Here is a 23,320-nt window from a genome sequence, read left to right as displayed (position 1 = left end):
TACTAGCAAACACTCAGTGTACCTAGTGGCATCCTATACGTGGCTATTGGACTTTGCTATAGTCCCACTAGTGCAAAGACATTTGCATAGCGCGTCTGCCTGCATTGCACACTCAAACTCATTTTAACTAAGCCATTATACTAGCAAACACTCAGTGTACCTAGTGGCATCCTATACGTGGCTATTGGACTTTGCTATAGTCCCACTAGTGCAAAGACATTAGCAGAGCACATCTGCCTGCATTGCACACTACAACTCATTCTAACCAAGCCATTATACTAGCAAACACTCAGTGTACCTAGTGGCATCCTATACGTGGCTATTGGACTTTGCTATAGTCCCACTAGTGCAAAGACATTTGCAGAGCGCGTCTGCCTGCATTGCACACTCCAACTCATTAAAACCAAGCCATTATACTAGCAAACACTCAGTGTACCTAGTGGCATCCTATACGTGGCTATTGGACTTTGCTATAGTCCCACTAGTGCAAAGACATTTGCATAGCGCGTCTGCCTGCATTGCACACTCAAACTCATTTTAACTAAGCCATTATACTAGCAAACACTCAGTGTACCTAGTGGCATCCTATACGTGGCTATTGGACTTTGCTATAGTCCCACTAGTGCAAAGATATTAGCAGAGCACATCTGCCTGCATTGCACACTCCAACTTTTTTAAACTAAGCAATTTTACTAGCAAACACTCAGTGTACCTAGTGGCATCCTAAACGTGGCTATTGGACTTTGCTATAGTCCCACTAGTGCAAAGACATTTGCAGAGCACGTCTGCCTGCATTGCACACTACAACTCATTGTTACTAAGCCATTATACTAGCAAACACTCAGTGTACCTAGTTGTATCCTAAACGTGGCTATTGTACTTTTGTCTATTCACAGTATTGGAACGATATTTGCAGCACGTCTGCCTGCATTGCACACTCTAACTTTTTTAAACTCAGCCATTTATAGTAGCAAACACTCAGTGTACCTAGTTGTATCCTAAACGTGGCTATTGTACTTTTGTCAATTCACAGTATTGGAACGTTATTTGCAGCACGTCTGCCTGCATTGCACACTCAAACTTTTTTAAACTCAGCCATTTATAGTAGCAAACACTCAGTGTACCTAGTTGTATCCTAAACGTGGCTATTGTACTTTTGTCTATTCACAGTATTGGAACGATATTTGCAGCACGTCTGCCTGCATTGCACACTCTAACTTTTTTAAACTCAGCCATTATACTAGCAAACACTCAGTGTACCTAGTGGCATCCTATACGTGGCTATTGGACTTTGCTATAGTCCCACTAGTGCAAAGACATTAGCAGAGCACATCTGCCTGCATTGCACACTACAACTCATTCTAACCAAGCCATTATACTAGCAAACACTCAGTGTACCTAGTGGCATCCTATACGTGGCTATTGGACTTTGCTATAGTCCCACTAGTGCAAAGACATTTGCAGAGCGCGTCTGCCTGCATTGCACACTCCAACTCATTAAAACCAAGCCATTATACTAGCAAACACTCAGTGTACCTAGTGGCATCCTATACGTGGCTATTGGACTTTGCTATAGTCCCACTAGTGCAAAGACATTTGCATAGCGCGTCTGCCTGCATTGCACACTCAAACTCATTTTAACTAAGCCATTATACTAGCAAACACTCAGTGTACCTAGTGGCATCCTATACGTGGCTATTGGACTTTGCTATAGTCCCACTAGTGCAAAGATATTAGCAGAGCACATCTGCCTGCATTGCACACTCCAACTTTTTTAAACTAAGCAATTTTACTAGCAAACACTCAGTGTACCTAGTGGCATCCTAAACGTGGCTATTGGACTTTGCTATAGTCCCACTAGTGCAAAGACATTTGCAGAGCACGTCTGCCTGCATTGCACACTACAACTCATTGTTACTAAGCCATTATACTAGCAAACACTCAGTGTACCTAGTTGTATCCTAAACGTGGCTATTGTACTTTTGTCTATTCACAGTATTGGAACGATATTTGCAGCACGTCTGCCTGCATTGCACACTCTAACTTTTTTAAACTCAGCCATTTATAGTAGCAAACACTCAGTGTACCTAGTTGTATCCTAAACGTGGCTATTGTACTTTTGTCTATTCACAGTATTGGAACGATATTTGCAGCACGTCTGCCTGCATTGCACACTCTAACTTTTTTAAACTCAGCCATTATACTAGCAAACACTCAGTGTACCTAGTTGTATCCTAAACGTGGCTATTGTACTTTTGTCAATTCACAGTATTGGAACGTTATTTGCAGCACGTCTGCCTGCATTGCACACTCAAACTTTTTTAAACTCAGCCATTTATAGTAGCAAACACTCAGTGTACCTAGTTGTATCCTAAACGTGGCTATTGTACTTTTGTCAATTCACAGTATTGGAACGTTATTTGCAGCACGTCTGCCTGCATTGCACACTCAAACTTTTTTAAACTCAGCCATTTATAGTAGCAAACACTCAGTGTACCTAGTTGTATCCTAAACGTGGCTATTGTACTTTTGTCTATTCACAGTATTGGAACGTTATTTGCAGCACGTCTGCCTGCATTGCACACTCTAACTTTTTTAAACTCAGCCATTATACTAGCAAACACTCACTGTACCTAGTTGTATCCTAAACGTGGCTATTTTACTTTTGTCTATTCACAGTATTGGAACGATATTTGCAGCACGTCTGCCTGCATTGCACACTCAAACTTTTTTAAACTCAGCCATTATACTAGCAAACACTCACTGTACCTAGTTGTATCCTAAACGTGGCTATTGTACTTTTGTCAATTCACAGTATTGGAACGTTATTTGCAGCACGTCTGCCTGCATTGCACACTCAAACTTTTTTAAACTCAGCCATTATACTAGCAAACACTCACTGTACCTAGTTGTATCCTAAACGTGGCTATTGTACTTTTGTCAATTCACAGTATTGGAACGTTATTTGCAGCACGTCTGCCTGCATTGCACACTCAAACTTTTTTAAACTCAGCCATTTATAGTAGCAAACACTCAGTGTACCTAGTTGTATCCTAAACGTGGCTATTGTACTTTTGTCTATTCACAGTATTGGAACGTTATTTGCAGCACGTCTGCCTGCATTGCACACTCTAACTTTTTTAAACTCAGCCATTATACTAGCAAACACTCAGTGTACCTAGTTGTATCCTAAACGTGGCTATTTTACTTTTGTCTATTCACAGTATTGGAACGATATTTGCAGCACGTCTGCCTGCATTGCACACTCTAACTTTTTTAAACTCAGCCATTATACTAGCAAACACTCACTGTACCTAGTTGTATCCTAAACGTGGCTATTGTACTTTTGTCAATTCACAGTATTGGAACGTTATTTGCAGCACGTCTGCCTGCATTGCACACTCAAACTTTTTTAAACTCAGCCATTTATAGTAGCAAACACTCAGTGTACCTAGTTGTATCCTAAACGTGGCTATTGTACTTTTGTCAATTCACAGTATTGGAACGTTATTTGCAGCACGTCTGCCTGCATTGCACACTCAAACTTTTTTAAACTCAGCCATTTATAGTAGCAAACACTCAGTGTACCTAGTTGTATCCTAAACGTGGCTATTGTACTTTTGTCTATTCACAGTATTGGAACGTTATTTGCAGCACGTCTGCCTGCATTGCACACTCTAACTTTTTTAAACTCAGCCATTATACTAGCAAACACTCACTGTACCTAGTTGTATCCTAAACGTGGCTATTGTACTTTTGTCAATTCACAGTATTGGAACGTTATTTGCAGCACGTCTGCCTGCATTGCACACTCAAACTTTTTTAAACTCAGCCATTATACTAGCAAACACTCACTGTACCTAGTTGTATCCTAAACGTGGCTATTGTACTTTTGTCAATTCACAGTATTGGAACGTTATTTGCAGCACGTCTGCCTGCATTGCACACTCAAACTTTTTTAAACTCAGCCATTATACTAGCAAACACTCACTGTACCTAGTTGTATCCTAAACGTGGCTATTGTACTTTTGTCAATTCACAGTATTGGAACGTTATTTGCAGCACGTCTGCCTGCATTGCACACTCAAACTTTTTTAAACTCAGCCATTATACTAGCAAACACTCACTGTACCTAGTTGTATCCTAAACGTGGCTATTGTACTTTTGTCAATTCACAGTATTGGAACGTTATTTGCAGCACGTCTGCCTGCATTGCACACTCAAACTTTTTTAAACTCAGCCATTTATAGTAGCAAACACTCAGTGTACCTAGTTGTATCCTAAACGTGGCTATTGTACTTTTGTCTATTCACAGTATTGGAACGTTATTTGCAGCACGTCTGCCTGCATTGCACACTCAAACTTTTTTAAACTCAGCCATTATACTAGCAAACACTCACTGTACCTAGTTGTATCCTAAACGTGGCTATTGTACTTTTGTCAATTCACAGTATTGGAACGATATTTGCAGGACATCTGCCTGCATTGCACACTCAAACTTTTTTAAACTCAGCCATTATACTAGCAAACACTCACTGTACCTAGTTGTATCCTAAACGTGGCTATTGTACTTTTGTCTATTCACACTACTGCAAATCTATGTGCAGCACCTCTGCATGACAACCTCGTGCTCTGTTTTTAATAAGCTATAATGATAGCACAAAATACTGCCATTTTGTGGCATCATAGAACTGGCTGTTGTATTCCATTAGTGCCCCACTGGTGACAAGCTATTTCTAGCACCTCTACATCACACCCTCATGCACATTTAGCTACGCTAATGTTATAGCAAACTCATGGAATTCATTGCTGCATTTCATAATTCGGAGGGATAGAAAGTCAGGCTTCCTTTAGCTTTTCCTTCTGTTCATAGACAGCATCTCCAAGACAAATTTCCCCTCCACGTCTAAGTGTGGAGAGGCAGCTAGTGCGCATGCGTGTGCCGATGTACCCCAGCTGCAGCATAATTACAGTGTTTCGCCTAGTGAGTATGCTCAGCCTGACTGTGCCATTCCTGACGCTAAGTCTTCATTTCGGGATACAGCGCATGCTCCCACACTAAGTGTGAAAAGCCTCTTTGCACAGGTGCTTGCATTCTGTGCCGGGTCTAAGTCCTGTTTTGTGCCTAGACACCATGCTAAAGCTGATAGTCTTTTTTCAGAGACTGTATTTCATGCTACTGAGCATGCTCAGGCACTTCCTGCATCAGAGACTAGGTCCGGTAATGAACTCTTTGGCCCTGGCCCTGATGTGGGGGTCCCATATAGACCACAGGGCATCAGGTGTCCTCCCAAATGGCTTGCAGAGGCCCACACCTATGACTTGTCACCGCATTATTGATGGTCAGACGATGACTGGTGAGGTGTTTGGGTCATGGCAGCCATGAGGTCATCATTGAAGTTGCGTTTCCAAATAGGACGCTAGTTATGCCACTCATGACGTGTCACTCTGCTTTTGTCTCCAGGAGGTGCATTGTGGTTCACCCTGGTTTGGGGCGGACCCAGGTTATAAAAGGGGCTGGAGCCAACAAGGAGGTGCGCAGTCTTCTATTATGCTCCGAAAGAGCACACCTCCATGTGTTGAACCCATTGCGGCTTTAGGCCAGAGGTAGGCAGGGATAGGGTGGTGGATGCAGGCCACCACCACAGTTGGTAACGCAGAACGGTTAAGACCAGCTCCTGTCCTAACAGTTCTGCTTATGCAGCCCAGTGGCATTAACAGGCCTGCTGCTGCTGATGCGCCTGCTGTCCACAGGTGTGGCCCCTACGCACACGGTCAGCGTACTCAATGGCCCCTGTGTTGTTAACAGGGAGTTCCTGGGCTGGGTGGGCATGTGGACCCTGTGACGCTAACGGGGCTCACAGTCTCCAGATCCGAATGGCGTCTAACTCGGTTCAGGCTACTATTAGTTTCATAGCCACACAGCTCTGTATCCTCCACCAAACCTTCAAGTTGCCAACCTCTCCTTTTCCAACTGGGAGCACGGTGGACACTGACTGCTGAAGGTGATATATACCTTTCTCTTTCTTTTCTTATTAATTTTTGTTATATAGCGGTCACAGATTATATACCACTTTATCCAAATCTGCCAGTCCCACTGTAACAGATGTTGTTTCTTCAGCAAATGTTACAGTTGTTTAACCACCAAATCCACGGACCAAAATTTTTTTCCCCTTTCCAACACACCTGTTCCCCTTTCCAACAGCATCTGTCCTTTTTCAACTCATTTTGGGATATGACCAAAAGTGCAACTGTGCAGGGACACCGTACTCAACGCCATCTCAGCACAGCAGCCATCCCTCGGTCCCTCCGATGTGGACAAGTAAAAGACCATTTCCTCCTATCCATGACAAAGTGTTGAGATTCACTCTGTGCAGCACTGGTGTTTAGTGGAAAAGTAGATCTAAGATTGCGTACCACATTCTGCAGATACTCCTGTATACGTGCGTCTATTTCTATGGCAGGAATTAGTTCGCCAAATTTTGTCTTGTACCGGGGATCTAACAGTGTGGCAACCCAGTATTCAGGATTACTTCAAATTCATACAATCCGAGGGTCATGTAGGTAGTGCAGCAAGAAGGCGCTCATGTGTCTTGTGCATCCAGGAGGACCAAGTCCTTGGTGTGTTGGTGGCAGAGAGGTGAGAATCGTGCATCCTTCCTCTGCCCTCTACCCACAACCTCGCACAACCGAAATGTGAGCAAGCTCTCACTCATCTGCTGAGTCTTCCATGCCCATCGCCAGTTCGTCCTCCATTTCTTCATGGGCTCCTGCACTTTCATCAACACTTTTTGCTGATACTATGCGCCCTTGTTAATCCCTCTCCCTCACCATGACTGCCGCATAGGTGCCGCTGACCATCTGGACCTCGTAGATCTTGTTATCCCTTCCGCATATGACTCCTCCTGTACTTCCTCCCCTTCCTCTTGTCCCAACACCTGACTCCGAATAATAATTACAGTGTGCTCCATCATGTAGATGACCAGAATTGTCACGCTGAGAATGACATTGCCAGTGCTAAACATCTTCGTCGACATTTCAAAACTGTGTAGCAGGGTGCATAGGTCCTTGATCTGACACCACTCCAGCAGCGTGATCTGCACCACCTCTGGATCAACTTATCCCAGGCTATATGTCTTACCGTATTTCAGCAGGGCTCTGCGGTGCTGCCACACACGCTGCAACATGTGCAGATTCCAATTCCTGCGTGTCGGAACATCGCATTTCCGGCGTTTAACTGCCAGACCCTAAGACTTCCGGAGTGATGAAAGTTGTTGAGCTGCTGTGTGCGCACGATGGAAGTGAGCACATAGCGAGCGTGCCCGCTGCACAAGGCCATGTAGGCCGTGATGGTGTTTTAAAAATTGCTGGAGAATTCGGATCAACACGTGAGCCATAAAAGGCACGTGTGTCACATTGCCCTGAGGATGGCCCGCAGCCAGGTTTGCATCATTGCCGCACACGGCTGTTAAGTCACCAACGGAGTCCGCTCCGTCAATTTGTACTCCGGTCGCCAGGTGACAACGTGTTCCTTTCATGAATAGTGCTGATGATGGGAGAGTAGTCGATGCCAGCGGCGCAGGTGGACGCAGGTTATGCTCACCCACTGGGCTGCATTACCTTGACAGATGCAGAATCTCTGGCTGAATGTAGCTGGTGGGTATCTCACAGATGAAATACCATCATTCAGCTACAACCAATGGGAAGACACCACACCCTTTTTTATGCCCATCCTGTCTGCAGACCACTGCCAGACATAGCTATGAACCTCTGGTTAATTTTACCCCCAGTTCAGTTTTATGATTTTGTGTGCTTGTTACCTGACTACTTTTCCTGCTTGCTGTTTATGTACCTTGTTGGCCGATACGCATTTCACCTCTGCTTGTTTTCTGATTAAGTCCTGGCCGTCCCATTCTGTTCCTGTTCCTCAATTAATGTTTTGACCCTGCCTGACTACTATTCTCTGTAATAGCGGTGTGACTCACATTTCCCATACATTTCAAAGTAAAACTTTGACCGCCTGATGGCATTGAGCTCTGCTGCCAGCATAGTAAGGAGGTGTGTGGTAGTCCTTGTGCGCAGTTGCAAGGAAGGGTGGCCTGACCACACAGGGTTTGCGCAAAGGTAGAGGACCCACACGAGGTTGAAGAGGCAGAAGCAGTGTATTAACTTCTACATACAGAACAAGGATTGAAACAACTCGTGGGGACGGCAAGACTTGTACAGCAGACCCTTCTCCATCTCTCACCATAGTTTGCCAGTGCCCAGTCAGTGACATGTAATGACCCTGTCTATGCTTACTGGTCCAAGTATCTGTGTTGAAATGCACCCTGTCGCACACAGATTTTCTCAAGGAAGTGGTGATGTTGTGTGCGACATGCCGATGTAGCGCGGGCATGCTTTTCTTGGAGAAGCAGTGGTGATTGGGCATCTGGTACTGGGGCACAGCGACAGACATAAGGTCTGTAAAATCCTGTGTGTCCACTACGCGTAAAGGCAGCATTTCGGTAGCCAACAGCTTACAGAGGGATAGAGTCAACCACTTAGCTTTGTCATGGGTCGCAGTAAGTGGCCTTTTATTTGACCACATCTGAGGGACAGAGATCTGGCTGCTGTCTGTAGACGGTGTTGAGTAGGGTGTCCCTGGAAAAATGCAGGTTTGTGAGAAAAGTGCAGGCGGAGACATGATGTTGGCTTCATCTTGCCTTCAGATCTGTTCATCTTGTATCATTTTTAAAAAACACAGCAAGCAAGGGTTACTCCAAGCGGAGTCTCCCTTTTTTTCCAAAAATTGGGCCCCACACAGACACCTTATCAGTGGCAGCACTTGTGCCCTAGTTGCAAACAGGATGTTTTGATTTGCATCAAGCACATTCCAAATCCACAAGCATTTACTCTCCCCAGGATGACACAGGGGTAGTAAATTCCTTCTGGATCCATGACTTGTTCATTTTGATGAACGTCAGTCTGTCCACATTGTCACTGGACAGACGCGTGCGCTTATCTGTCAGCACACACCCAGCAGCACTGAAGACACGTTCAGAGACAACGCTGGCAGCTGGACACGACAAAATCTTCGAGGCGTAACTGGAGAGCTCTTGACATTTTTCTAGATTTGAAGCACAAAAGGAGCAAGGCTCCATTTGCAAAGTCATTGCATCGATGTTCATTTGGAGATACTCCTGTATCATCCTCTCCATCCGTTGACTATGTGTCAGACTTGTTGTCTCTGGTGGCCTTGCAAAGGAGGGTCTAAAAAAATTATGAAAAGATTCCATAAAATTGCTGTTACCAGCACCAGATACGGTCCTACTGGTACGGGTAGACTGTTGAAGATGACGAGGCCGTCCCATGTTTGTCAAGTTACAACTGGGAGAATCACTCCCTTCACCTGCACGGTTGTTTGGTGGAAAAGCCGAGCTAAGATCGAGTAACAGCTTCTGCTGATACTCCTGCATACGTGCGTCCCTTTCTATGGGTGGAATTATGTCACAAAATTTGGACTTGTCCCGGGGATCTAATAGTGTGGCAAGCCAGTAGTCATCATCACTTCTAATTTTGACAATACGAGGGTCATGTTGGAGGTAGTGCAACAAGAAGGCACTCATGTGTCTTGCGCAGCCATGCGCACCAAGTCCACGCTGTGTTTGTGGCATAGAGGTGCTAACCGTTCTTTCTTCCTCTGTCATCTCCCCCCAACCTCTTTCAACTGAAATTTGACCAAGGTCCCCCTCATCTGCTGAGTCTTCCATGTCCATGGACAGTTCGTCCTCCATATCTTCATGTCCTCCTGCACCTTCCTCAACATCTCACCTGCTACCATGCGCCCTTGTTGATCCCTGTCCCCCATGGTCCCATGCCTGCCGCGTTGGTGATGATGAACGTCTGGACCTTGGTGATGTTGTTGTGTCTTGCGCATATGAATCCTCCTGTAGTTCCTCCCCTTCCTGTTGTCCCACCCCCTGACTACGAATAGTGTTTAGCGTGTGCTCCAGCATGTAAATGACTGTAATCGTCATGCTGATAATGGCATTGTCAGCGCTAAACATATTCGTCGCCATGTCGAAACTGTGCAGAAGGGTGCATAGGTCCTTGATCTGAGATCACTCCATCAGGGTGATCTGCCCCACTTCTGCATCTCGTTGGCCCAGGCTATACATCATGACGTATTGCACCAGGGCTCGCCGGTGCTGCCACAGTCGCTGTAACATGTGGAGAGTTGAATTCCAGCGTGTCGCCACATCGCATTTCAGGCGATGAACCGGCAGGCCGAAAGACTTCTGGAGCGATGCAAGTCGCTCAGGTGCGGCGGTTGAACGGCGGAAGTGAGCACTGCAGACAGTTTCCGTGCCCTGGTCAGAAGGCCATCTAGGCCGGGATAGTGTGTTAAAAATTGCTGGACAACAAGGTTAAACACGTGAGCCATACAAGGCACGTGTGTCACCTTGCCCAGGCGAAGGGCCGCACCCAGGTTTGCAGCATTGTCGCACACGGCCTTACCAGGCTGCAGGTTGAGTGGAGACAACCATTTATCAAAATCAGTCTCCAGAGCTGCCCACAACTCAGTCGCTGTGTGACTCCTATTTCAAAGACATGTCAAGCTAAAGACCGCCTGATGCCGTTGCGCTCTGCTACCAGCATAGTAATGAGGGGTGCGTGATTCCTTCTGCGCAGTGAGAACGCTGGTGGCCTGACCAGGCAGGCTTGGGGCGGAGGTGGAGGACCCAGATGAGGTGGAGGATGCAGAAGCAGTGGCGGAACTTGGACAGACAGAGGATTGACACACAAGTCGTGGGGACGGCAAGACTTGTGCAGCAGACCCTTCACCATCTATCACCATAGTTACCCAGTGGCCAGTCAGCGACATGTAACGTCCCTGTCCATGCTTACTGGTCCAAGTATCGGTGGTGAAATGCACCCGTTCACACACAGAGTTTCTCAAGGAAGCGGTGATGTTGTGTGCGACATGCTGGTGTAGCGCGGGCACACCTTTCTTAGAGAAGTAGTGGCGACTAGGCATCTGGTACTGGGGCACAGCGACAGACATAAGGTCTCTAAAATCCTGTGTGTCCACTAGGCGGAAAGGCAGCATTTCTGTAGTCAACAGCTTACAGAGGGATAGAGTCAACCTCTTCGCTTTGTCATGGGTCGCAGGAAGTGGCCTTTTATTTGACCACATCTGAGGGACAGAGATCTGGCTGCTGTGTGTAGACGGTGTTGAGTCGGGTGTCCCTGGAAAAATGCAGCTTTGTGAGGAAAGTGCAGGCGGAGACATGATGTTGCCTTCATCCAAAGTTGGTGCTATCGATGTCTGAGAGAGCTGTACACACTCACTTGTTTCCCCTTCCAAACCAACTGACGACCTACCAAGCAAACTGCCTGTTGCGGTTACAGTGGTGGAAGTTGTGGGTGGAAAAACAGGTGTGACAGCTGTCCCCACAGTCCTAGAAGATGACGAGCGCGCGGATGCACTGGAAGGGGCAGGCGGTGGATGGTTCGCTCCGCTAGGCCGCATTGCAGCACGGTGAGCTTCCCATCGGGCCATATGATATTTATTCATGTGACGATTCATGGAAGAAGTTGTCAAACTGCTGAGGTTTTGACCTCTACTAAGAGAACCATGACAAATTTTACAGATCACATAATTTGGGCGATCTTTTTCTATGTCAAAAAAGGACCTGGCTAGGCAAGGCTTAGAGGCCATGCGACCTGTTGATCCACCCCGAATAATGCTCAGAGGCAGAGTGGTGGCTGAGGATGCAGTTGTAGACGTGCTACCAGTGCTCCGACTGTGTCCAGGAAGGCGCCAGGTTACTTCGACGTCGGTTGCATCCTCCTCCACCGCCTCTGTTGACCTCCTCGAGTGTCTGACTGTGGGTTGACAGTAGGTGTGATCTAGAACTTAATCATCAATTGTTGTGTTTGCACTCCCCTACCCCTCAGACCGAGTTTCTTCTTGCCCTGACCGAATATTTAAGTTGTCATCCCAATCGGGTATCTGCGTCTCATCTTCATCAGTATGTTCCTCATTGCCTATAACCACAGTTGTTGGAAAGGCAGCATTTTGGTAGCCAACAGTTTGCATATGATGAAAGTCAACCTCCAAGCCATTTCATGCCCTTCTAAAAGCATGTAAAACACAGCGAGGGGACTCCAACCACAGTCTCCCTCGTTGCCACTAACTGGGCCACACACACCCCACTTGACTGGCATCGGTTGAGCCCCCTTTTGAAAAAGAAAAAGATGCTTTGCATGAAGCACTCTCAAAAATACGCGTGCCTTTCCCGTCCCCTGGCTGACCCAGGGGAAGAAAAGTCCTCTGAGAGCCATGACTTGTTCATCTTGGTTCTTTTAGAGACACAGCGAGGGGACTCCAACCACAGTCTCCCTCGTTGCCACTAACTGGGCCACACACACCCCACTTGACTGGCATCGGTTGAGCCCCCTTTTGAAAAAGAAAAAGATGCTTTGCATGAAGCACTCTCAAAAATACGCGTGCCTTTCCCGTCCCCTGGCTGACCCAGGGGAAGAAAAGTCCTCTGAGAGCCATGACTTGTTCATCTTGGTTCTTTTAGAGACACAGCGAGGGGACTCCAACCACAGTCTCCCTCGTTGCCACTAACTGGGCCACACACACCCCACTTGACTGGCATCGGTTGAGCCCCCTTTTGAAAAAGAAAAAGATGCTTTGCATGAAGCACTCTCAAAAATACGCGTGCCTTTCCCGTCCCCTGGCTGACCCAGGGGAAGAAAAGTCCTCTGAGAGCCATGACTTGTTCATCTTGGTTCTTTTAGAGACACAGCGAGGGGACTCCAACCACAGTCTCCCTCGTTGCCACTAACTGGGCCACACACACCCCACTTGACTGGCATCGGTTGACCCCCCCTTTTGACAAAGAAAAAGATGCTTTGCATGAAGCACTCTCAAAAATACGCGTGCCTTTCCCGTCCCCTGGCTGACCCAGGGGAAGAAAAGTCCTCTGAGAGCCATGACTTGTTCATCTTGGTTCTTTTAGAGACACAGCGAGGGGACTCCAACCACAGTCTCCCTCGTTGCCACTAACTGGGCCACACACACCCCACTTGACTGGCATCGGTTGAGCCCCCTTTTGAAAAAGAAAAAGATGCTTTGCATGAAGCACTCTCAAAAATACGCGTGCCTTTCCCGTCCCCTGGCTGACCCAGGGGAAGAAAAGTCCTCTGAGAGCCATGACTTGTTCATCTTGGTTCTTTTAGAGACACAGCGAGGGGACTCCAACCACAGTCTCCCTCGTTGACACTAACTGGGCCACACACACCCCACTTGACTGGCATCGGTTGACCCCCCCTTTTGACAAAGAAAAAGATGCTTTGCATGAAGCACTCTCAAAAATACGCGTGCCTTTCCCGTCCCCTGGCTGACCCAGGGGAAGAAAAGTCCTCTGAGAGCCATGACTTGTTCATCTTGGTTCTTTTAGAGACACAGCGAGGGGACTCCAACCACAGTCTCCCTCGTTGCCACTAACTGGGCCACACACACCCCACTTGACTGGCATCGGTTGAGCCCCCTTTTGAAAAAGAAAAAGATGCTTTGCATGAAGCACTCTCAAAAATACGCGTGCCTTTCCCGTCCCCTGGCTGACCCAGGGGAAGAAAAGTCCTCTGAGAGCCATGACTTGTTCATCTTGGTTCTTTTAGAGACACAGCGAGGGGACTCCAACCACAGTCTCCCTCGTTGCCACTAACTGGGCCACACACACCCCACTTGACTGGCATCGGTTGACCCCCCCTTTTGACAAAGAAAAAGATGCTTTGCATGAAGCACTCTCAAAAATACGCGTGCCTTTCCCGTCCCCTGGCTGACCCAGGGGAAGAAAAGTCCTCTGAGAGCCATGACTTGTTCATCTTGGTTCTTTTAGAGACACAGCGAGGGGACTCCAACCACAGTCTCCCTCGTTGCCACTAACTGGGCCACACACACCCCACTTGACTGGCATCGGTTGAGCCCCCTTTTGAAAAAGAAAAAGATGCTTTGCATGAAGCACTCTCAAAAATACGCGTGCCTTTCCCGTCCCCTGGCTGACCCAGGGGAAGAAAAGTCCTCTGAGAGCCATGACTTGTTCATCTTGGTTCTTTTAGAGACACAGCGAGGGGACTCCAACCACAGTCTCCCTCGTTGCCACTAACTGGGCCACACACACCCCACTTGACTGGCATCGGTTGACCCCCCCTTTTGACAAAGAAAAAGATGCTTTGCATGAAGCACTCTCAAAAATACGCGTGCCTTTCCCGTCCCCTGGCTGACCCAGGGGAAGAAAAGTCCTCTGAGAGCCATGACTTGTTCATCTTGGTTCTTTTAGAGACACAGCGAGGGGACTCCAACCACAGTCTCCCTCGTTGCCACTAACTGGGCCACACACACACCCCACTTGACTGGCATCGGTTGACCCCCCCTTTTGACAAAGAAAAAGATGCTTTTCATGAAGCACTCTCAAAAATACGCGTGCCTTTCCCGTCCCCTGGCTGACCCAGGGGAAGAAAAGTCCTCTGAGAGCCATGACTTGTTCATCTTGGTTCTTTTAGAGACACAGCGAGGGGACTCCAACCACAGTCTCCCTCGTTGCCACTAACTGGGCCACACACACCCCACTTGACTGGCATCGGTTGAGCCCCCTTTTGAAAAAGAAAAAGATGCTTTGCATGAAGCACTCTCAAAAATACGCGTGCCTTTCCCGTCCCCTGGCTGACCCAGGGGAAGAAAAGTCCTCTGAGAGCCATGACTTGTTCATCTTGGTTCTTTTAGAGACACAGCGAGGGGACTCCAACCACAGTCTCCCTCGTTGCCACTAACTGGGCCACACACACCCCACTTGACTGGCATCGGTTGACCCCCCCTTTTGACAAAGAAAAAGATGCTTTTCATGAAGCACTCTCAAAAATACGCGTGCCTTTCCCGTCCCCTGGCTGACCCAGGGGAAGAAAAGTCCTCTGAGAGCCATGACTTGTTCATCTTGGTTCTTTTAGAGACACAGCGAGGGGACTCCAACCACAGTCTCCCTCGTTGCCACTAACTGGGCCACACACACCCCACTTGACTGGCATCGGTTGAGCCCCCTTTTGAAAAAGAAAAAGATGCTTTGCATGAAGCACTCTCAAAAATACGCGTGCCTTTCCCGTCCCCTGGCTGACCCAGGGGAAGAAAAGTCCTCTGAGAGCCATGACTTGTTCATCTTGGTTCTTTTAGAGACACAGCGAGGGGACTCCAACCACAGTCTCCCTCGTTGCCACTAACTGGGCCACACACACCCCACTTGACTGGCATCGGTTGAGCCCCCTTTTGAAAAAGAAAAAGATGCTTTGCATGAAGCACTCTCAAAAATACGCGTGCCTTTCCCGTCCCCTGGCTGACCCAGGGGAAGAAAAGTCCTCTGAGAGCCATGACTTGTTCATCTTGGTTCTTTTAGAGACACAGCGAGGGGACTCCAACCACAGTCTCCCTCGTTGCCACTAACTGGGCCACACACACCCCACTTGACTGGCATCGGTTGAGCCCCCTTTTGAAAAAGAAAAAGATGCTTTGCATGAAGCACTCTCAAAAATACGCGTGCCTTTCCCGTCCCCTGGCTGACCCAGGGGAAGAAAAGTCCTCTGAGAGCCATGACTTGTTCATCTTGGTTCTTTTAGAGACACAGCGAGGGGACTCCAACCACAGTCTCCCTCGTTGACACTAACTGGGCCACACACACCCCACTTGACTGGCATCGGTTGACCCCCCCTTTTGACAAAGAAAAAGATGCTTTGCATGAAGCACTCTCAAAAATACGCGTGCCTTTCCCGTCCCCTGGCTGACCCAGGGGAAGAAAAGTCCTCTGAGAGCCATGACTTGTTCATCTTGGTTCTTTTAGAGACACAGCGAGGGGACTCCAACCACAGTCTCCCTCGTTGCCACTAACTGGGCCACACACACCCCACTTGACTGGCATCGGTTGACCCCCCCTTTTGACAAAGAAAAAGATGCTTTGCATGAAGCACTCTCAAAAATACGCGTGCCTTTCCCGTCCCCTGGCTGACCCAGGGGAAGAAAAGTCCTCTGAGAGCCATGACTTGTTCATCTTGGTTCTTTTAGAGACACAGCGAGGGGACTCCAACCACAGTCTCCCTCGTTGCCACTAACTGGGCCACACACACCCCACTTGACTGGCATCGGTTGACCCCCCCCTTTTGACAAAGAAAAAGATGCTTTGCATGAAGCACTCTCAAAAATACGCGTGCCTTTCCCGTCCCCTGGCTGACCCAGGGGAAGAAAAGTCCTCTGAGAGCCATGACTTGTTCATCTTGGTTCTTTTAGAGACACAGCGAGGGGACTCCAACCACAGTCTCCCTCGTTGCCACTAACTGGGCCACACACACCCCACTTGACTGGCATCGGTTGAGCCCCCTTTTGAAAAAGAAAAAGATGCTTTGCATGAAGCACTCTCAAAAATACGCGTGCCTTTCACGTCCCCTGGCTGACCCAGGGGAAGAAAAGTCCTCTGAGAGCCATGACTTGTTCATCTTGGTTCTTTTAGAGACACAGCGAGGGGACTCCAACCACAGTCTCCCTCGTTGCCACTAACTGGGCCACACACACCCCACTTGACTGGCATCGGTTGACCCCCCCTTTTGACAAAGAAAAAGATGCTTTGCATGAAGCACTCTCAAAAATACGCGTGCCTTTCCCGTCCCCTGGCTGACCCAGGGGAAGAAAAGTCCTCTGAGAGCCATGACTTGTTCATCTTGGTTCTTTTAGAGACACAGCGAGGGGACTCCAACCACAGTCTCCCTCGTTGCCACTAACTGGGCCACACACACCCCACTTGACTGGCATCGGTTGACCCCCCCTTTTGACAAAGAAAAAGATGCTTTTCATGAAGCACTCTCAAAAATACGCGTGCCTTTCCCGTCCCCTGGCTGACCCAGGGGAAGAAAAGTCCTCTGAGAGCCATGACTTGTTCATCTTGGTTCTTTTAGAGACACAGCGAGGGGACTCCAACCACAGTCTCCCTCGTTGCCACTAACTGGGCCACACACACCCCACTTGACTGGCATCGGTTGAGCCCCCTTTTGAAAAAGAAAAAGATGCTTTGCATGAAGCACTCTCAAAAATACGCGTGCCTTTCCCGTCCCCTGGCTGACCCAGGGGAAGAAAAGTCCTCTGAGAGCCATGACTTGTTCATCTTGGTTCTTTTAGAGACACAGCGAGGGGACTCCAACCACAGTCTCCCTCGTTGCCACTAACTGGGCCACACACACCCCACTTGACTGGCATCGGTTGACCCCCCCTTTTGACAAAGAAAAAGATGCTTTGCATGAAGCACTCTCAAAAATACGCGTGCCTTTCCCGTCCCCTGGCTGACCCAGGGGAAGAAAAGTCCTCTGAGAGCCATGACTTGTTCATCTTGGTTCTTTTAGAGACACAGCGAGGGGACTCCAACCACAGTCTCCCTCGTTGCCACTAACTGGGCCACACACACCCCACTTGACTGGCATCGGTTGAGCCCCCTTTTGAAAAAGAAAAAGATGCTTTGCATGAAGCACTCTCAAAAATACGCGTGCCTTTCCCGTCCCCTGGCTGACCCAGGGGAAGAAAAGTCCTCTGAGAGCCATGACTTGTTCATCTTGGTTCTTTTAGAGACACAGCGAGGGGACTCCAACCACAGTCTCCCTCGTTGCCACTAACTGGGCCACACACACCCCACTTGACTGGCATCGGTTGAGCCCCCCTTTTGACAAAGAAAAAGATGCTTTGCATGAAGCACTCTCAAAAATACGCGTGCCTTTCGCCTCCCCTGGCTGACCCAGGGGAAGAAAAGTCCTCTGAGTGCCAGGTCCACATTGTCAGTGGACAGACACGTGTGCTTATCTGCCAGCAGACCCCCAGCAGCACTGAAGACAGGTTCCGAGAGAACGCTGGCTGCAGGACACGACAAGATCCTCAAGGCGTACGTGGCGAGCTCAGGCAATTTATCCAGATTGGAAGCCTAAAATGAGCAGGGCTCAAGTTGCACAATAATGGAATCGATGTTTCTTTGCATATACTCATATATCTGTGTGTCTCCCTCTTTTTCCTTGTCCAGCTGTTTTGTTTTCACATGAGTATATGTCCTTGTCACTTTCCCATGTGTTTGTGTTATGTTGTGAGTTGTTAGTCACCTTTTGGACACCTTTCAGGGTGTTTTCTAGGTGTTTTACTGTGTTTGTGATTGCCTGCCATTGTTTCCTATGGGCTCGAGTTCGGTTCGTCGAACGTTCGACGAGCCGAACTCGAGCCAGACCCCCCGTTCGGCGAACCGCCTCGAGCCGAACCGGGACCGGTTCGCTCATCTCTAATTGTCAGCGCTAAACATATTCGTCGCCATGTCGAAACTGTGCAGAAGGGTGCATAGGTCCTTGATCTGAGATCACTCCATCAGGGTGATCTGCCCCACTTCTGCATCTCGTTGGCCCAGGCTATACATCATGACGTATTGCACCAGGGCTCGCCGGTGCTGCCACAGTCGCTGTAACATGTGGAGAGTTGAATTCCAGCGTGTCGCCACATCGCATTTCAGGCGATGAACCGGCAGGCCGAAAGACTTCTGGAGCGATTCAAGTCGCTCTGCTGCGGCGCTTGAACGGCGGAAGTGAGCTGACAGTTTTCGTGCCCTGTTCAGAAGGCCATCTAGGCCGGGATAGTGTGTTAAAAATTGCTGGACGTACGTGTGTCACCTTGCCCAGGCGAAGGGCCGCACCCAGGTTTGCAGCATTGTCGCACACGGCCTTACCAGGCTGCAGGTTGAGTGGAGACAACCATTTATGAAACTCGGACCGCAGAGCTGACCACAACTCCTCAGCTGTGTGACTCTTATTCCCAAGACATGTCAAGCTAAAGACCGCCTGATGCCGTTGCGCTCTGCTGCCAGCATAGTAATGAGGGGTGCGTGATTCCTTCTGCGCAGTGAGAACGCTGGTGGCCTGACCAGGCAGGCTTGGGGCGGAGGTGGAGGACACAGATGAGGTGGAGGATGCAGAAGCTGTGGCGGAACTTGGACAGACATAGAATTGACACACAAGTCGTGGGGACGGCAAGACTTGTGCAGCAGACCCTTCACCATCTATCACCATAGTTACCCAGTGCCCAGTCAGCGACATGTAACGTCCCTGTCCATGCTTACTGGTCCAAGTATCGGTGGTGAAATGCACCCGTTCACACACAGAGTTTCTCAAGGAAGCGGTGATGTTGTGTGCCACATGCCGGTTTGCGCGGGCACACCTTTCTTAGAGAAGTAGTGGCGACTAGGCATCTGGTACTGGGGCACAGCGACAGATATAAGGTCTCTAAAATCCTGTGTGTCCACTAGGCGGAAAGGCAGCATTTCTGTAGCCAACAGCTTACAGAGGGATAGAGTCAACCTCTTCGCTTTGTCATGGGTCGCAGGAAGTGGCCTTTTATTTGACCACATCTGAGGGACAGAGATCTGGCTGCTGTGTGTAGACGGTGTTGAGTAGGGTGTCCCTGGAAAAATGCAGCTTTGTGAGGAAAGTGCAGGCGGAGACATGATGTTGCCTTCATCCAAAGTTGGTGCTATCGATGTCTGAGAGAGCTGTACACACTCACTTGTTTCCCCTTCCAAACCAACTGACGACCTACCAAGCAAACTGCCTGTTGCGGTTACAGTGGTGGAAGTTGTGGGTGGAAAAACAGGTGTGACAGCTGTCCCCACAGTCCTAGAAGATGACGAGCGCGCGGATGCCCTGGAAGGGGCAGGCGGTGGATGGTTGGCTCCACTAGGCCGCATTGCAGCACGGTGAGCTTCCCACCAGGCCATATGATATTTATTCATGTGACGATTCATGGAAGAAGTTGTCAAACTGCTGAGGTTTTGACCTCTACTAAGATAACCATGCCAAATGTTACAGATCACATAATTTGGCCGATCTTTTTTTATGTCAAAAAAGGACCAGGCTAGGCAAGGCTTAGAGGCCATGCGACCTGTTGATCCACCCCGAATAATGCTCAGAGGCAGAGTGGTGGCTGAGGATGCAGTTGTAGACGTGCTACCAGTGCTCCGACTGTGTCCAGGAAGGCGCCAGGTTACTTCGACGTCGGTTGCATCCTCCTCCACCGCCTCTATTGACCTCCTCGAGTGTCTGACTGTGGGTTGACAGTAGGTGGGATCTAGAACTTCATCATCAATTGTTGTGTTTGCACTCCCCTCCCCCTCAGACCGAGTTTCTTCTTGCCCTGACCGAATATTTAAGTTGTCATCCCAATCGGGTATCTGCGTCTCATCTTCATCAGTATGTTCCTCATTGCCTATAACCACAGTTGTTGGAAAGGCAGCATTTTGGTAGCCAACAGTTTGCATATGATGAAAGTCAACCTCCAAGCCATGTCATGCCCTTCTAAAAGCATGTAAAACACAGCGAGGGGACTCCAACCACAGTCTCCCTCGTTGCCACTAACTGGGCCACACACACCCCACTTGACTGGCATCGGTTGAGCCCCCTTTTGAAAAAGAAAAAGATGCTTTGCATGAAGCACTCTCAAAAATACGCGTGCCTTTCCCGTCCCCTGGCTGACCCAGGGGAAGAAAAGTCCTCTGAGAGCCATGACTTGTTCATCTTGGTTCTTTTAGAAACACAGCGAGGGGACTCCAACCACAGTCTCCCTCGTTGCCACTAACTGGGCCACACACACCCCACTTGACTGGCATCGGTTGAGCCCCCTTTTGAAAAAGAAAAAGATGCTTTGCATGAAGCACTCTCAAAAATACGCGTGCCTTTCCCGTCCCCTGGCTGACCCAGGGGAAGAAAAGTCCTCTGAGAGCCATGACTTGTTCATCTTGGTTCTTTTAGAAACACAGCGAGGGGACTCCAACCACAGTCTCCCTCGTTGCCACTAACTGGGCCACACACACCCCACTTGACTGGCATCGGTTGAGCCCCCTTTTGAAAAAGAAAAAGATGCTTTGCATGAAGCACTCTCAAAAATACGCGTGCCTTTCCCGTCCCCTGGCTGACCCAGGGGAAGAAAAGTCCTCTGAGAGCCATGACTTGTTCATCTTGGTTCTTTTAGAAACACAGCGAGGGGACTCCAACCACAGTCTCCCTCGTTGCCACTAACTGGGCCACACACACCCCACTTGACTGGCATCGGTTGAGCCCCCTTTTGAAAAAGAAAAAGATGCTTTGCATGAAGCACTCTCAAAAATACGCGTGCCTTTCCCGTCCCCTGGCTGACCCAGGGGAAGAAAAGTCCTCTGAGAGCCATGACTTGTTCATCTTGTTTCTTTTAGAAACACAGCGAGGGGACTCCAACCACAGTCTCCCTCGTTGCCACTAACTGGGCCACACACACCCCACTTGACTGGCATCGGTTGAGCCCCCTTTTGAAAAAGAAAAAGATGCTTTGCATGAAGCACTCTCAAAAATACGCGTGCCTTTCCCGTCCCCTGGCTGACCCAGGGGAAGAAAAGTCCTCTGAGAGCCATGACTTGTTCATCTTGGTTCTTTTAGAAACACAGCGAGGGGACTCCAACCACAGTCTCCCTCGTTGCCACTAACTGGGCCACACACACCCCACTTGACTGGCATTGGTTGAGCCCCCTTTTGAAAAAGAAAAAGATGCTTTGCATGAAGCACTCTCAAAAATACGCGTGCCTTTCCCGTCCCCTGGCTGACCCAGGGGAAGAAAAGTCCTCTGAGAGCCATGACTTGTTCATCTTGGTTCTTTTAGAAACACAGCGAGGGGACTCCAACCACAGTCTCCCTCGTTGCCACTAACTGGGCCACACACACCCCACTTGACTGGCATCGGTTGAGCCCCCTTTTGAAAAAGAAAAAGATGCTTTGCATGAAGCACTCTCAAAAATACGCGTGCCTTTCCCGTCCCCTGGCTGACCCAGGGGAAGAAAAGTCCTCTGAGAGCCATGACTTGTTCATCTTGGTTCTTTTAGAAACACAGCGAGGGGACTCCAACCACAGTCTCCCTCGTTGCCACTAAGTGGGCCACACACACCCCACTTGACTGGCATCGGTTGAGCCCCCTTTTGAAAAAGAAAAAGATGCTTTGCATGAAGCACTCTCAAAAATACGCGTGCCTTTCCCGTCCCCTGGCTGACCCAGGGGAAGAAAAGTCCTCTGAGAGCCATGACTTGTTCATCTTGGTTCTTTTAGAAACACAGCGAGGGGACTCCAACCACAGTCTCCCTCGTTGCCACTAACTGGGCCACACACACCCCACTTGACTGGCATCGGTTGAGCCCCCTTTTGAAAAAGAAAAAGATGCTTTGCATGAAGCACTCTCAAAAATACGCGTGCCTTTCCCGTCCCCTGGCTGACCCAGGGGAAGAAAAGTCCTCTGAGAGCCATGACTTGTTCATCTTGGTTCTTTTAGAAACACAGCGAGGGGACTCCAACCACAGTCTCCCTCGTTGCCACTAACTGGGCCACACACACCCCACTTGACTGGCATCGGTTGAGCCCCCTTTTGAAAAAGAAAAAGATGCTTTGCATGAAGCACTCTCAAAAATACGCGTGCCTTTCCCGTCCCCTGGCTGACCCAGGGGAAGAAAAGTCCTCTGAGAGCCATGACTTGTTCATCTTGGTTCTTTTAGAAACACAGCGAGGGGACTCCAACCACAGTCTCCCTCGTTGCCACTAACTGGGCCACACACACCCCACTTGACTGGCATCGGTTGAGCCCCCTTTTGAAAAAGAAAAAGATGCTTTGCATGAAGCACTCTCAAAAATACGCGTGCCTTTCCCGTCCCCTGGCTGACCCAGGGGAAGAAAAGTCCTCTGAGAGCCATGACTTGTTCATCTTGGTTCTTTTAGAAACACAGGGAGGGGACTCCAACCACAGTCTCCCTCGTTGCCACTAACTGGGCCACACACACCCCACTTGACTGGCATCGGTTGAGCCCCCTTTTGAAAAAGAAAAAGATGCTTTGCATGAAGCACTCTCAAAAATATGCGTGCCTTTCCCGTCCCCTGGCTGACCCAGGGGAAGAAAAGTCCTCTGAGAGCCATGACTTGTTCATCTTGGTTCTTTTAGAAACACAGCGAGGGGACTCCAACCACAGTCTCCCTCGTTGCCACTAACTGGGCCACACACACCCCACTTGACTGGCATCGGTTGAGCCCCCTTTTGAAAAAGAAAAAGATGCTTTGCATGAAGCACTCTCAAAAATACGCGTGCCTTTCCCGTCCCCTGGCTGACCCAGGGGAAGAAAAGTCCTCTGAGAGCCATGACTTGTTCATCTTGGTTCTTTTAGAAACACAGCGAGGGGACTCCAACCACAGTCTCCCTCGTTGCCAC

Source organism: Anomaloglossus baeobatrachus, chromosome 1 (assembly GCF_048569485.1).
Source record: "Anomaloglossus baeobatrachus isolate aAnoBae1 chromosome 1, aAnoBae1.hap1, whole genome shotgun sequence".
Taxonomy (NCBI): Eukaryota; Metazoa; Chordata; class Amphibia; order Anura; family Aromobatidae; genus Anomaloglossus; species Anomaloglossus baeobatrachus.
Note: the sequence above shows the minus strand (reverse complement) of the source record.